Below are 12,649 nucleotides of genomic sequence, written 5' to 3'. Positions count from 1 at the left end.
CACAGATACTTTTCCTCTCATTTTTGTTTTATAATCATCTCGTTAGATCCAACGAAAAAAGAGCGACTAAAGATAACACGAAAGCTGACAAAAATAAATATTCTTTCAGTTTTTGTTCAGTTTTTGTTGATAAAGCTGTTGAATTTTGGGAATTCTCGGTGTTTCGATGCTTCGTAAATACGTAACATCTTTCGGGTTTAATGGAGAAGTTACCAAAGCTAGGTTTCTTGCGCGTTGCAAGAAGAATTCGTAACATTCTGGCAGTCTCCCAACCCGAAAACTTGTAGGAAGAGCAGCGACGACACCAGCTCGATCTAGACTTAGCATAGTTCTAAGTCCTCCGAGGTTCGAACTGTTTGCTCGGGGCTTCCTACGAACCAGATTGCTGCTCGTTTTGCAAATAGTCGGCAAAGCTCTCGTTCCCGCGAAGAAATAAAAACGAAAGACGTGAAAATACGCTGATATTCCATACGCTATGTATGTAAACTGCCCGATTACGAAAATGTTATAACTCTAATTCTACGGTATACAGAAAGACGTGAAAGAATCAATATATATATGGTAATTAGGAACGTTAAGCATCGCAAACGTCAGCCTGCAAAGTGTCCGATCAACTCACGACGGTGTGATCAAAAGTATTTAAAACGCTGCGCGACGTATCGATTATGACGTCTATTTATAGAGGCGGAAGACGTTAGTCTCGCGGCGCAAACTTTAAGGTCGAAAGTTTGGCGATAGTGGCCGGGATGGTGGATCGTATACTTGACAAACGGAGCCGGAAGGAGAAACAAATGGCGCCGTGAATCTCGCCGCCCTTCTTTTCCTCTAATTCCTTTTTTCGCGCCACATGTTCCCGCAGTCCATCTTAAAACGATTTCCTCCCTCGCTTTACGATTCTTCTGCTGTCTTTCTGCTGGTGAATCATCGGTTAATTTTCAAGTGTTACCAAATTTCATCGAAACTGAGGCGTGAATTGCTCTGCTATACGCGAGACACGTGTACGTTCTTGTTGTCACATGTTGTAGATATATCGAGATCAGAACGACGGCGAAACGAAACATTCCAGACGTTCCGACATACGAAGAGAGCTTTTTTGCCTCGGCATAAAGAAACTATGATTTTGTCCCGACACGCCATGTGTTCCGCGACCAAATCGTTCGAACGTCGCGCCTGATTCACGAGGACCATTAATTTAAAGGAAACGAGGCTCAACGCGTCACCAGACGGAACGAACAGTGACACGCGCGCGGATGTGCACACTCGACCGCTTAATAAGCTCGTTGCTTCTCGAAGAAACATCCCCTTGGGTGCTGGAAAAAGAGAACGAGTGCGTGTCCGACGATCGTGACGATGAAGGCGCGTTTATGAATTATGCAAGACGAAATCCGCGCGGGAGAAATGGTTTTCGTCGGGTTCTCAACTCTCTGCTTCTAATCGAAAAGAACCAAGGTGATATCGTGGTATCTGTCCGAACACAAATTAACCATAATTAGCGATAAATTAATGCGATACATTAATCGTCGAACGACGAAGGTTAGCTCAATTTTGATTCATACAGATAGTATCATATTTGAATTCTTACATTCTACACGTTATATTTAGACGTGATTATTTTATCGAGCTGCAAACGATTCCATATTTCAAGTAAATTTATACACGAGACATATAAAATGAAATATTCGATATTCATTGTTATAACAATGCTTTCTTTCTTCGCCAGCATATCCTACACAACGTTTCTCGATGTCGAAATATTTCAAGTTTGCTGTGCTCTTTTCCCTTTAAAATATAATTACGTTATACAAGCTATTACGAAATAATAACTACGTATTTTAAGTTAAATAAAGCAAAACAAGGATGGTCAAAACAGTTTTGTCCAGTTTCGAAATAATGTTCACCGAAAAGGGCAGGACGATCCAGCCCCCTCCATTCGACGAGGATTATCATGCATCGTCCAAATTCTTCAAATCATCTAAAAATTCTCTCCGATCGAATCATGGAATTCCTTTGACTATCGCTGTATTTACGCCACGCCAGGTTCTTCTTAATTCCCCACGGAAGGGTAGTTTTCAATCAAGAAATACTCGCTTAGCGGGTTAATCGGTCTGACTCGGTGGCAATTAGTTCTGAACGTCGTCTGTCGAGTCCCAAGCCAGCAGACGCGACTCGACACGGCGCGAAGCGACGAGACGACGAGACGACGAGACGTATTTCCCTGCGTCGCAGGTCGAATCGTTGCAAACGCACCTTTAGCCGGATAACTTGGTTCGTCGGCCGGTTTTGCTGTCGCGGCGGAGGATATCGGGGGTGGCGGGACCTCGAAGTCGCTTTACCAGCCAGGAAATTACACGTCCTTCCGTGCTATAAGTTCACGAAGCGAGGGGTTGCGCGCGGCTTGTGTCTTGGCTGTGCCGAGACGCGTGGGTCGCGCGCGTTTACCATCTTGCTCGTATCCTTTCATTGCGCCCCGGGTCGGTATTAATTGCTATTCGTGTCTTCGACGCGTAATTAATTGTCGAAATTTGTCATGCGCCGGTGTAATCGCTGCTGGGTTGCCTCGAAATTTCCTCCAGAACGAGAAATCGCGTTCCGGAAGGAACGTTTTATCTTGCTCACGCGAACCAACCGGTACGTCGAGCATATTTTACGTTTCCCCTTGCGTCGACTAAATCCGGTACATCTTTCGCCTTCAAACCTGCTCGAAATTGATATCGAGTGGCGCTTGCAAAGTGCTCCAGTTTCAACAAACAGAAGGAAAATGTTCCATTAATAAAAAGTTTCTCAATAACGAGCATGCGTACGTTCCACCGGCAATTTCTCAAACAACTGAAATAGATGGCGACATTTTTCTTATTCATTGGTTTTATAGCGTGTCGTAGCCATAGTCGCTAATTACTCGCGTCTGAAATGTATGTTGGCGGCTGAAGCCTCGTCACACCGTATACGACTGAAAAGGACAAAGTTTGCCGCCTATTCACAGACTTATTAACAATGGCCGATTCGCGTGGAAAATCGAGCGCAATGGCAGCGCGAGAAGAAAGTTGTTCGGCGGGTGTCTCGGCAGGAAATGGCAACGCGAGTCAGGTAACGAGTAGTATTGGGATTTTCCTTGGCAAGTTATTCGGAAAGAAGTAACTGGCTGCCTCCGGTGACATTGTCGCGTCGGGGGATCTTGCAGGAAACTCTGCGGCTCTCGCGTTCGCTCTCGTCGAGATTAATTATTCCGGAAGCAAAGAGCTACGCCGGTGCCGCTACCGTTACCGCTACCGCGCGTACTTCCAACTTCTCATCGAGCCTGTACCTAGCAACGCGTAAACGGCGACGTGTTTCGCATGCTTCGTCGCAGTTTCGTGTTGCGGTTCTTAACGTTTCTTCGAATAGAATGTTAACATTCTCGAACGGATACGGAATATAGCGGATATGAAATTAGCGTTGGGAAAAATTTCGCCGCGATAAAAGTGGCACTGCTGCGCGCTATACGGTCTTTAAGAGTGCGTACCTCTTACGAGGGACGAGGAATTTTTCATTTTACTACACATTCTCCCGGTCGACATCCGGTAGCGTAAAGCACGAAATGAATTTCGACGCGGTAACCTGCAACGTGGCGTCGTAAAGTATGAAATTACGTCCGTACTCCGACTTCAACCCCTTGACACTGTGATATATAGACGCCTCGGAACGGTTATTCGACTCAGAGACTCGACCGCGTAACGAGGTTATAGAGATATTCAAGGAAATCAAATTTAACATTCGTTCTACGCCGAGTTACCGCGGTTCGCAACCTCTTGCCTGAATTAAAGGGTTAATCGATCGCGCGAGGATGACCTGGTCGTGCTGCCAATTGTCGTTCGGATGATTTTATCCGGGAAATCGGGTTCGCCATTAGCGTGGCTGTCATCTCGCGCTCTCCTTTCCATTATTCGTAATTCAACAAATTAAAATCTCGCTCGTAACAATCCGACGGAAAAGCATAGATGCAGAAATCAGATTAATATTTCATCTTTGGATGTAACTGGTTTCGCATCGTTAACAAGTATTTCCTATTTGTGCAAATTATCTATGACGATGACTCTTAAAAGAGAACTGGCTGCTCAAGTTACACATTCGTTCGTTTCCCGATTACTGTTTCACGATGAAAATGAAATTGGGAATGGAATTAGGGATGGTTAGGCAACGTAATAGTTTGCCACGGAGAATGATCGAAGACGTATTTACAAGAAGAACAAGAGCAAAGATCTTGTTTCGACAAAGCACGTATTGGTAACGATGGTTTTTATGGGCGCCGGAACGAACAAAACGAAATGTCAATAGCAGAGATAGCTGTCTCACCTTCGTCGCGTGCAAGCCACAGAGGCGTAATTGAATATCGGTAGACGGTGTACCTTTCCGAGCCTCCGGTTATTAACGCTAATGATTTTAAAGGCCCGTTGCTGATTTAATGGCGCGCTAGTTTTTCTCGTCCTTTCGTTTTCCATTTTTCTCCTGTTTCCTTTTCCCCTCGTTTTCAAACTAGACGTGCTTATACCGCGTATTGGCCTGAAATTACAGCGGAAAAGCATTCCAGGAAATCGCGATAAAACAGTAATATTCCACGTGTTAAAAGATAATTAATAGTTCTAATCCCGAAACATTTAGCTTGAAACGTCGATAGAGAAAATTTACATGAAAGTTAAGACGATAAAAGGATAACGGGCCGTACTCGAAGCTTCGAGTCTATTAATAAACGTCATTAACGTCAAGCGTCTAACGGCAATAGCGATTCCATTTCGAGACTCGAAGCGCACTCCGGCTGTTGAACGGCTGCTTGAATTATCGCAAGTTGAATCTGATTCCTGCATTCCTAGCCTCTTTCCTGCCTGGTTTAAATCGGTCCGTTATCGGTCTACCCCGATACACGTGTACGTATCTCCTACGGCTGTAAACTCCGCAACTCGTAACAGAATCGAATTCGGCTGTGCACGCTTCTGGCTCCGGTAATCGAGACCTCTTGGAACCTCAACCTGTGCCTGGCGATCGATAGAAATTACGATGTTCGAATCAGTTAACGATGTTGCGTGGCTGACTCTGCGCGATTTCTCTGTTATCGCTCAGTTAGAGCCACTCTACGACTTGAATTAATAAGCTGCGGATGATGACGCATACCGAACCGTGCCTTTAGCGTCTGCACGTTTCTACCCACGCTACGTGAAATACAGATCAAAATTACGACGCAACGGAGAATTTGTACAACACCGCAAACAATGCTCGCTAATTGTATTACTCCTTCTAGAAGTTGCGTAGTCGCTTAACGTCGATCCGGATAATTGGCACGCTTAAACTTGATACAAACTCGTCTCGACCGTATCTTTTGTTCTCAAATATTGATCTGATCGATTTTATCGGTAACGTCGTGTTATTAGGGTCGCCTTACCTTCGATATTTCAAAGCTCCACTCTGAACTTTGCATTAAGCAATCAAATTTATCTAACATTGCGAGTCGTAATTCGTCTTTAACGAAGGGATGAGAAAGTGCAGCAAGGAAAACTAGCAAAAGCCAGAAAATGACCACCGAAATAACATTGTGACGGGGCTATTTGAGTCAGCGAGGAGGTACATCGATCGAACAAACGTCTCACTTCTCGATGAATAGAAATTAGATCCCAATAGAAAACTATGATCGTCGAGCTATTAATGTAAACGATATAAATAACGCTACTAATAACGAGTCGCATGATTTATTTTCAAATGTATGTCGTCTAAAGATTATTTATGGCCGAGTTTGCCTTACTTCTTCTACGCAAATTGAATACTCGAGGCAGGCAGCTAGCTAAAGCGAGCGCGTGTTCCAATCTAATAAGAAAAATTCGCCGATCGTGAAGCATTATCGAGGGCGGAGTGTGTGCGTCTATCGAAACCGGCGAACAACGGAATAATTAAATCACTGACCAACGGCGGAGGCTTTGGCACGAGTGCCGAGCGACGTTGCAATTTTATTTCGACCGCAGAATTTCATTCGTCAAGCACGCCATACAACGAATCACAATTATTCCCCGCCTTATGTATTTCAGCGGGCGCGCGCACGTACGCACCGCGACGCTCGCTCGTCAACGTCCACCACCGACAGAATTCCATTTTTGCAAATTATTCTTCCACTTCGTGCCGCGAGCACGCAGCTCCGTGCTCTCTCCTCGTGTCAGTGGCATCGAGCCATGGCAACATAATAAATCATTCCTCTCGTCCTCCCGCGTGGCCTCCGCGTTCCTTTGTCTCCGGTTAACAACGCGCCTTTCATTTTCGATAACAATTAAATCAAGGCGCGCGCGTACGTTCTGGTTAAATGGCATCGAAAAGGACAACGGAACTCGGTTTGCGAAGCACAGAAATTTTGTAGCTGCTACGTATCAACATCAACGGCTCGTTGTTTTTCTGCTACAGAAATTATACGAAGAAACAATAATGCATAGGAGATAGCAATTCTTAATTTAACGGCATTATAATATTTAGGTGTATGATTACTTTATGGATTTAGGACACATATTCGTTATGGTATTATGGCACTGGTAATATCACACTAAGCTATAGGATTACGTTGGCAGAATGAGTTCGTATTGCCTTTAAATATTGTATAAAATAACACAAAATAATGCTATCAATACACAGCTAGAGATGTGAAACGAGACGCGGAACTGCATCAGTCAATGCGTTAAAAGTATCAACTAGATGGGCTAACGTTTGTCAAAATGTTCTTTCTTCTCTGTTTGGCCACCTGAACGCTGTCACGTTTGTACTCGTAATTCTGAAACATGTGCATGTGCTGGGCCCACGAGTCAGCCGCTGTTCTCGCGCAGGGAACAATTTCGCCGAGGAAAGAGTTTGGATATGCAAACAACGGGCAAAGTTATTTGCAGCGCAGCGGTCAGAATAAGTGGCACGCCTTGTACTGTCGAGACGTAGCTACATACATAAATGCATACGCATGTCAGTGGATGGCTGCATATATAAATGCATACATAAATTCGCGGCGACTGCACGCGGCCACGAAGGATCCAACTCCGGAGACCAATTAATATTTCAATTTGAATTTTTGCTCACGACTCACGGACCGTTCACCGATCGTTCTTTCGCAGTAAAATTTTCATACTGCAAAGCTGAACGAAGCTACCAGTTTGAGAGCACTTTCGCGTGAATATCAAACTTTGTATAATAGTATCTGTTGGAATGTTTGAGTATTTAAAATTAAAATAGCAGCGGGGAAAACGGAAAAGCTTTAGAACGTGGCGATGTAAGGAAAGCAAGGGTAACAAGAAATTGGCCAAGTCGGCGACAAAACAACCAAACAGATTTCTTCGTTGTTAGATGGTTTTACGTTGCAAAATCATAGGTACGCGTAGAAACGGATAATAGAAGAAATATTCTAAATATAGAGATGAATTGCTCCCATGGTGAGTGTAAAAGAATCGACATATTTTAATCAGTTGAAAATGAAAGCAAAGGGATTGTCATTGAGATCGATCCTAATCACGCCGATAGAAATAACAGGACGGAGCACATGCGAGCACAAATACAATGTTACTCCTTTGTAAGGGTAGAACTGATGGAAAGGTGTGTATCGCGAGTTCGCGCATGCCGATTACCCAAGATCTCGCTGCCATGCAATCTACTTGCGTTTCAAACTCGTCTACGTTTTTTAATCCCCGTGGTTTCCCTCTCGTATCCTTGTCCGTTTTAAATTGGATTTCCTACCTTTTAGAAGAGCGCATAACCGTAACATCAACCTCGTAATATCTGTTTTCCGGTTTCGCTCGACGAGAAACTTTTCGGTTGTCCTCTCGAGCAGAGACTCTTCCGAGTCGCTAGCATGCATAAATAAATCGAATACACCGGTGTCGATTACGCCGCTCTAAAATGGCCGAAAATTTCTCAAAGAACAAGCACCGGCTATCGATCGATCGGCCAGGATTAATTGCCGTGCGAGCGAATAGAGTGGCGAGGCAAGGCAATTAAGGCAATCGTTTTCGTCGACGGCACGATGGAAAGTAGTAGAGGGCCGATATCGAAAGTATCGGTAAGTTTTTTCGTCAATTACATCCAACAGCTCCGTCGAGCCACTTTAAAAACTTCCCCTCCCTATATAACCGTTGCCTCGACGTTTCAAGTAGCCGCCATTCGCCATTGTATCGATCAAGTATCGTGGTTAATTTCGCGAAAATAATTTTCTTCTCGCGTCCGATCCACGGTTCGTCGTTTCGCTCGTTTACTTGAACTTGTTAAACGGCATCGGCCGGAGACGTAAGCGAGCGAGAAGGAGCTGGTCAGTTTCAAGAACCGGCAGCCGCAAGCACTTGAAAAGCTTAAAGTCGTCTCGATGTCTGTTTGCTTCGCGTACTTTCCGACGGTTATCCGATCGAGAATATCGACAGCGGCGTTATGGTAATTGTATTAAAAGAAACTTGTCGCCACTTAACCCCGCCGCTTTCAGCCTCCTCGTGGAAATTGATCCTTTCGCTCTTGAATGTTCTCGATTATGCCAAATTAAATCTATAACGATACACTTTAGGCAAGCGATTCGACAAAGCATTTCCAATCCAAACAAAGTTTGTCCATCGTTTATGATTGTTTCGCGACGATATTTCGCTGCTCAAGAACGTGCCGTCGTCGTTTTGCGAACGTTGGCGTCGAACATCGCGAGAATGGCGAATGACACGGCCCAGCTGGTGCCGAAAAATCCGTTTCGATAGATTTATCGTCGGGGTTTTCGGTCCAGAGCCCCAATAAAATTGATTACGGCGAGCTTAAACACCGTTAAACCGTAACCGTGCATAATAAAGGGCCAGCGTACAAACTGTTGCGCACCGTGTGCGCGGTTATGCTGAAATTTGCTTATAAATTTGCATCGCATTAACGAAGTGTAAGCGGAATTATATCTATATCACGTGTGCACGTTGCGCTGCGAAATTGCGACTCATCGAGCATGAAAATTATTCTGACACAAGGCCGTTCGCAAATTGCCGAAAAAACGACGCGAGGCCAAAACGGTTTTTCCGATGCACCGGTGTTCCGCGGATTAGATATTGCGGTGTCGCGCGCGATCAAACTTTCATCGAGCCCGTTTGTCTTACGCGATAATAACCAGTGAATTTGGCCGTTGCAGCTCGAATCTGCGACATTTAGTAATTTAAATAGAAGACCCGATATCAGCGATCGTTACCGTGTTACAATTCGCTCTGTTATTATAACGGGGGCCATACTTACAATTGACGAGAGCTCCACACAAAAGGGAGAGAATCTTATTACCATGTCGGCTGTTATTGCTTTTATGGGACCCGTGCAATATCGTGACCTTATGCGACCAGCCAACGGTGCTCCCCAAGCTGGCGCTGTTGCATCATTTTACTAGTTTCCTACTATTTTTAGCCGTTTAAGTGGAAATCAAGCATTACACAAGATGAACATCCTTTCTTCAAATCTTTAGACGAAGAGAAGCTAAAATTTAACGAGATACCATGGATAATTTCATTGTAGAATATGTGGCGGCACTCGATCTCGGAAATTTCCAATGGTTTCGCGGCACAAAGCGCTTTATCTTAAAAGCGCTATGCGGACAAGCCTTTAGGTGTCCCTACTGCTCCTTCGCCGAATCTTCGGGAGACCGTACACGTGGCAGTCGTGGACTTCTAACAAACGCGCGCGATATCGATGGCCAACAAAGAAAAGAATCGACGTGGCTTTTGAATCAAAGAGATTCGGTCTGCCCCGAGCTGCGAAGTGCGAAGGATTACGCGAAACGAGCGCTCGACTTCCTATAACCTGCGTCAAGCATTGATCGTTACCAAGCATTGTTAACTTTCAATTGTTAATTGTTGTTAATTGTTGTTTGTTGCTCGTTGTTATTGGACGTCAGTTTCTTGTTGAAACATCTGAGCATTCCTTCTACATCTATCACGACATATCGCTTCAAATATACCAAGGTTACAGAATTTATTTTGAACGACTAGTGACAACAGATTAAAAAAAAAAAAAAGAAAAAAAAAGAAAAGACAGAAAAAGAAAAAAAAGATAGCAGGAGAAAGCGAAGAAACCCATCCACAATAGCATAACGCAATAATTTCTGCGTTATACGATCTCCGCTCGTGCAACACTACGGGTATATAAAGGGGTATTGACCTTGATACGACAGGTTCTAGAAGATTCGACCTATTCTCGAGCCTGTCAAGCCTAACTATAGCGTAAGAACGGAGGAAAGTTCGATGCAAGATTCATAAGAAGGTAACCTCGCTGTGACAGCCTGGGGCCTCGGCAGTCAGGATACCTAGGGGCACGGATTCGAAATCAAGACCACTTCTCCGTTTCCTGTATGTTTTACTTATAACCCCATATGTCTTGCAAAGAACTATATTACAACCCTTATACTCTGTACTATATTTCATATTTTCCACGATCAATGTCAAACACGATGAAGATATTATCGTATCCGACGTTTACAGCGCGGTCTAAATTTACAGATAGACAATAGAACAACGTAATTTCGTTATTTCTTTGTTTTGTCCTATTCCGGGCAATGGAATCTCCTTCACTTCGCTTGTACCACGAATTTAGGACACCGATATACGTTTTGTCGAAATTCATGGCAACTGGTCGAGATTGCCACGAAAATATTTTCATCGAAACAAACAACGAACGGAACGGCGGCTTGGAAAATATTCGCAACGTCCAAAAGAAATTACAGTGGTCGTGATAGCACGCGCATATGACCCGAGTATCGCCGTCGGCTGACGGCGCTGTACTCGACACGCACACCTTAAAATCTAACCCCCGGCCCTCGGAGTAATCGTTACTGCATTAGAGCGCTCATTGTCGCGATATGGTTGGCGACGATTACGGCGGTGGCGACGGCAGTGTGACGGCGTTGAAAAATGAGAGCATTCGCGCGAGTGCTTTCGAGTGTGCGAACGCTCGCACCAAGCACCTGCGTGGGTCGAGTGTTCGTCTCAAGTACCTATACCGTCTCTCTAGCGCGGCGATCCTTCAGTTCCGAAAACGTGACTCGCGTGTACGTATCCTGAGGATGTAGTCGGGTTGACGACTCTGCAACGAGAATAGTAGACCAACTACGCCGCCAAGCGAATTCGTGAGCTTTTCCAAGTTGAAACTATCCGTTGAAACTCCGATACGGTGAACGGTTACTAATTTACAATGAATAACAAAAATAGATTCAGATGCGATAAGACGCGCAGAAAGCGGAGACTGGAAATTGTTTAGGAGATGGCCAAAACGAAATACACCAACGGTTTAATGTAAAATCGATCGGTTAACGTCGCCCGAAAGATCTACGGTGTTACGACACCGACTTCGCGCCGGAAACGTCGTGTCAGACGTCTCGTTAAGAAAACACACGTGGAATGAACCAAAGAGGCGAGCGTGAATTTTTTATTCGCGCCTTGACAGGGTAACCGCGCGCGCCTTCCCGAACCTGGCCTTCAACGAAACGAAAGTTTCCAACGTAAAAAATACATGTCAGTGGAGTAGAAATTTCCAAGCGACAGACGTGTTCAGCTTTCTACGATGTGCGAGTAGCGAAGTTCCTCGGGCATGGAAGGTTCGACGAGCGAGGCACTTTGCCGCGATTACGAGCACCATTGTCGAGCAGCGGGACGAGCGTGCGAGAAACCGGAGGTGGAATCGGTATCGGGGAGCATTAAGAAGAAGGTGCGGAAGACGCGAAGAGCGAGGCGAGGCGAGGCGCGGAGCGAGCGAGCGAGCAAGCAAGCAAGCAACACGGCAAATAGACTCGTCTGACAAGGCTGCATCGAGGCCGCGGAATTATTAATTTTAATTACACAACTCGAGGTTGCGTTCAGCGCGTCGAGGAGGCCCCGGCTTACGTAATAAACTTACAGCAACAGCATCGGTACCACCGTCGCCGCCGCCACCACCACCACCACCACCACCACCGCCACTACTACTATCACCACCGCCGTTACCGCCGCAACCGCCATCGACACAGACGCTCTACTTCCATCAACACCGTCTTTCCCGCACTCTAGCATCGCCATCATCCATCCGCAGCAGCATTACGTGGGTATTGATTAAACGCAACGCATCCCACCCTTCGACCGGCTCTCGACCGCGTCTCCCCGTGGGGGAGAGACGGTGCTTTTGGCACGGGAGTTGGCCGACAATTAATATTATTTATCGACGTCTTAATCGGCTGGCCGCATCTAACCGCCATCTCTAACCCCTCGGGTTTCAAGGCGGTAAGGGTTGGAAACCGACCTTGCTGCACCCAAGGAACCTAACCTAACGGCAAAACCTATGCCGAGGGCTCGTTCCCTTCCCACCCTCTCCTCGAGATCGGTCAGCTTTTAGGGAATAAGTGGGGAATAGAGATTCGCGTATGGAAGAAAATGACAAATCCATGACGTGTTGTCTGCGCGTGTATGAAATATTCCAATTGCGGTTTCGGCTGAATCATGGGTTGACCGTAATCTAATAAAACCGAGATAGAGTATGTTGTTAAGAGGGGATAAACGATCGAGCAATGTCTGTCTGATCGATCCTATTTATTACCAATATCATGAATTTTTCTACTAAAATATTACTCACGTTTCTACAGAGATGATATTAGCCAGCTTCGAGGGGAACAAAGTTTTCTGTTCCACCACGGACTTAC

The 12,649-nt window shown here is 45.3% G+C and overlaps 1 protein-coding gene across 6 annotated transcripts in view; it reads right to left on the bottom strand.

Moving 5' to 3' along the window:
- The window catches only part of LOC100644350, a 259,551-nt gene that overhangs the window by 156,731 nt on the left and 90,171 nt on the right, over positions 1-12,649 (bottom strand). Inside the window, exon 1 of one of the 6 annotated variants that reach the window (XM_048414110.1) lies at positions 12,583-12,602. The exons of the other annotated variants lie outside the window; for them this stretch is intronic. The gene's annotated coding sequence lies outside the window, so the exon portion shown is untranslated. Of the gene's footprint in view, positions 1-12,582; positions 12,603-12,649 lie in introns of those variants that run through there. 6 annotated transcript variants of the gene reach the window in all.

This window comes from Bombus terrestris, chromosome 18 (assembly GCF_910591885.1).
Source record: "Bombus terrestris chromosome 18, iyBomTerr1.2, whole genome shotgun sequence".
Classification (NCBI taxonomy): Eukaryota; Metazoa; Arthropoda; class Insecta; order Hymenoptera; family Apidae; genus Bombus; species Bombus terrestris.
The sequence above is the reverse complement of the archived record's forward strand: the minus strand, read 5'-3'. Positions and strand labels throughout refer to the sequence as shown.